Source organism: Acomys minous (assembly GCF_964271855.1).
Source record: "Acomys minous genome assembly, chromosome: 13".
NCBI classification, from domain to species: Eukaryota; Metazoa; Chordata; class Mammalia; order Rodentia; family Muridae; genus Acomys; species Acomys minous.
In genome coordinates this window covers 103,204,179-103,207,968 of record NC_140495.1, presented here as the reverse complement: position 1 = coordinate 103,207,968, position 3,790 = coordinate 103,204,179, and the positions used below count along the sequence as shown (strand labels likewise).

Genomic DNA, 3,790 nt, shown 5'->3' with positions numbered 1-3,790 from the left:
GGGATGTAGGGGACACTGGTTCCAGAGCAGAGAGCAAGGCCCAGGCTGAACCTTCAAGCCATCCGGTTCCCTCACTTTCACTACTCCCACCCAGCAGTAGAATAGAGAAACAAGGAAAATTATGGAAACACAGGAAGGAAAGTAGCTTTTCACCCATGAGTCTAGTTGAAGTCTTCTTTCCCCAGCTGTGAATCAAGAATTCTTCTACAATTAGCAATTGTTTCAGGCCTTTCCCCCCTTCCCAGTTATAAACACGCAATTTTCTATGGACCTCACAACCCCATTTCCGGGGCCAGAACACATATCAAACCTCTGTGCAACTCTATGGCTCCTGGTTTAACTTATGAGACTAGTTACACTCAAGGCACCTCCAGAGTCAATCTATAATCTCACTTATCAAAACGGAGGCCTCTTAAAAATCTTTCAAGATACAACTTGAGAGTGAGAGCAACCAAAACAGTATGTCTGCCTAATGCTAAGACAATTTATTGCCACGATTTCTTGAGGACCACGTACCCACACTTGGGAGTGTCTCACTTTTTATTTGATAGAAGCAAGCCCACATCTGTGTTCCTGTGAATGCGTTCTTTTCTTTTTGGTCACCTTTATTTATGCCTTTAATAGAAGCTCTGAGTTGGTTAGCATTCATTGTCAACTTGACAGGCTCCAGACCCATCTGGGAAGAGGGCACCTGGGCTTGCTTGTGGGAGATTATCTTGATTGTGTTTATGGAGTAGGAAGACTCACCCACTATGAGTGATGCCATTCCTCAGCCGGGATCCTGGACTGAACTAATCAAGGAACCCAGGAGGGGCATGCAGTCATTGCTCACTGCTCCTGACACATGTGACCAGCTGCTTCATGTGAGCCTGCTGCCTTGATGACCCTGCCATGATGGACTGTGTAACCTTGAACTGTGAGCTGAAATAAGCCCTCTCTCCCTTTAAGTTGCTCTTGCCAGACTATTTTGGTACAGTAGTGGCAAAGCACACTAAGGTAGTCTCCAACTCTGCTTTGTATTGGCTGCACCCAACGTTCCTTTCTGTGTCACAGCCATGAATCCTGGTTGGGCCCGAGTCAGGGTCCCTAAATATAAGGGGACTCATCTGGCTGCTAAGTGAGACGTACATAGCCGAGTCTATGTCCCTTTCCCATTGACACTCCTACACCACAGTCTCTTCCACTACTGTGTCTCTTCCCAGGGTTCCCAGGAGGTTGGTTTCCAACAACCAAGACAGCCCCAAGCTGTCCTTTCTATCACCAGGGAGCCATTATAGCTGCTCCCAGAGCCTGAAGCCTCCCTGTCCCCCTTCTCTGTCCCTGAAGTGCCCCTACTCCCATCTCACCCTTGCCCAACCTATCTCATCTACAAATAGTCAAATGATAGAAAGCAGGAGTACAGGGGAAATCAGCTGCACGGTTCCCCACCCCCACCCCCCACCCCGCCCGCCTCTGCTGTTTAAAGTTGGTTCCGCCTCACTCTTTCCCTACTTGCAAGATGGCAGGTGAAAAAGCCAAGAAGCCTGAGAAAGGAGAAGAAGCCTGCAGCCAAGAAGGCTGGTGGTGATGCTGCTGCCCCCTGGCACCCCTGCTGCTGCTGCTGCAGCCCAAAAGGGTGACCCTAAGGTTAAAAATCCCAAGAAGGGGCAGCCCCATTGCAGCCGGAACCCCGTCCTGGTTAGAGGAATTGGCAGGTACTGGGATCTGCAACGTATTCCAGAAAGGCCTTGTACAAAAGGTAACACTCAGCTGCAAAGTCCAAGGTTGAGAAGAAGAAGAAGAAGAAGAAAAAGGAGAAGGTCCTTGCTACTGTCACAAAAGTAGCCTGTGGTGACAAGAATGGGGCACGTGGGTGGTGAAGGTTCGAAAAATGCCTAGGTATTATCCTACTGAGGACATGCCTCGGAAGCTGCTGAGCCATGGCAAAAAGCCCTCAGCCAGCACGTGAGAGAGCTGCGTGCCAGCATCACTCCTGAGGCTGTCCTGATCATCCTCACTGGGTGCCTCAGGGGCAGGAGAGTGGTTTTCCTGAAGTAGCTGGGAAGCGGCTTGCTGCTTGTGACTGGACCTATTGCCCTCAACAGAGTGCCTCTGTACAGCCACACCAGAAGTTTGTCATCGTCACATCTACAAAAGTTGATATCAGCGAGGTTAAAATCCCCAAACATCTGACTGACACTTCAAGAAGAAGCAGCTGCTGCAAGCCCAGGCACCAGGAGGGTGGGAATCTTTGACACGGAGGAGAAATACAAGACTACAGAGCAGCACAAGGCTGGTCAGAAAACTGTGGATTCGCAGATTTTGCCAAAGATCAAAGCTGTTCCTCAGCTACCTGGGATCTCAGTTATCCCTGATAGACAGAATTTATCCTCACAAACTGGTGTTTTAAGTTGCTAACAACCTAATTTAAAACAAACAACAACAACAAAAAAACTGGTTCCACCTGAAGCTTGTGTGTGGTTCCAGTGGCCAGAAAACAGAGAGACCAAGAGCTGGTCCCAACCTTACCCAAAAATATCCAGACACATCTCAGCAGGTCTTATTGAAAAAAAAAATCCACCAAATGTTAAAAAGGAGATAACACCTGATATGGCTGCCATCTTCCAGAAAATAAAAAGGACATTCCTACAGGATCTCTTGAGGCCAGTGTTAGTTGACACTTACACCTGTGAGAACAGCACCAAGAAGAAAACTGCAAGTCAGTGTTGCTCATGAACACAAACTTAAAATTTATCAAGGAAATGTGAGCAAATCAGGCACAGTAGAATACACAAGAGTTTGAGCAAAATCCACGTTTCAGTCTTCTAGGAACACTCCTCACTGGATGGGAGCTAAATAAGCCACAATATGTTTAGACACCAGCGGAGTTCCCTAACCCAGCAAGGGGCTCACTGTTAATATAAAAGGCTCAGGGGAGGAATCTCATGCAAACGGCTGAGTGAAAAGGCCAGCCCGAAGTTCTATTGAGAGTTTCTTGAAATAAAATTACAGAGCTGGAGAGGTCCCGTGGGTGCAAAGTTTGAGAAGGCAGGATAAGAAGTTTCTGGGTGAACATGGGGATAGCATTCCTGATCATGAGCTCACTCGGCTGCTCGGGTCTAACCTTGTGACCTATACACAGTCAAAAAGCCTGTGACCTAATGTGACCTGAGCAAGACAGAGGATCACTTTCTTACCAGGGTCAGTCGCTGGGTTCAGACATGTTTTTTTTCTATTTTGATGTTTGTAAGATCATCTCATCTGGGGAGCTTTTCGGCCAGAGCCCATAGGAATGCTGTGATTTCCACTGCAAGTTCTTTGTAAAGTTTTAAATGACTTCAGAAGCTAAAAGGAAAAAAAGACAAAAAGAAAAGAAGAAGAAAAAAGATGCAAATGGTTAAAACAAATGTCCCACAAATGAACACAGGAGGTTCATGAAATAATAGCACTGGGCACCACTAGTGATCAGAGACGTGACATTAACATGATCGGATGCCACCGCACAACCTCAGGGCCGGCTAAAAGGAACCGACAATGGCAGGTGTCTGCAGAGTGAGGAGGAACTGAACGGCACGTTCACCAGGAAAACGGGAAGCGGTATGAAAACTTGTAGAAAGTGAGGAAATTAAACCCAAGCTATCCTATAATGTGCCATTCTGGTCTATGTATTTACTCACAAGGAAGAAAAAGACGTCCTTCTAGAGTCTTGCGTGGCCTCGCAGAAGCTTTAGTTACAATGCATTCCATATTGGAAATAGCCATTTCCTGGGCTCAAAATGCTGTGGGTGACCCCACGGACTGCCATGCAAAT

General features: G+C 47.1%; 1 pseudogene across 1 annotated transcript; it reads left to right on the top strand.

Moving 5' to 3' along the window:
* Window positions 1-1,498: 1,498 nt before the first annotated feature.
* On the top strand, window positions 1,499-2,689 carry LOC311581179 (large ribosomal subunit protein eL6-like; annotated as a pseudogene). The gene is made up of 2 exons: window positions 1,499-1,563; window positions 1,607-2,689. The product of its transcript is annotated as a large ribosomal subunit protein eL6-like (transcript).
* The last annotated feature ends 1,101 nt before the right edge of the window (window positions 2,690-3,790 follow it).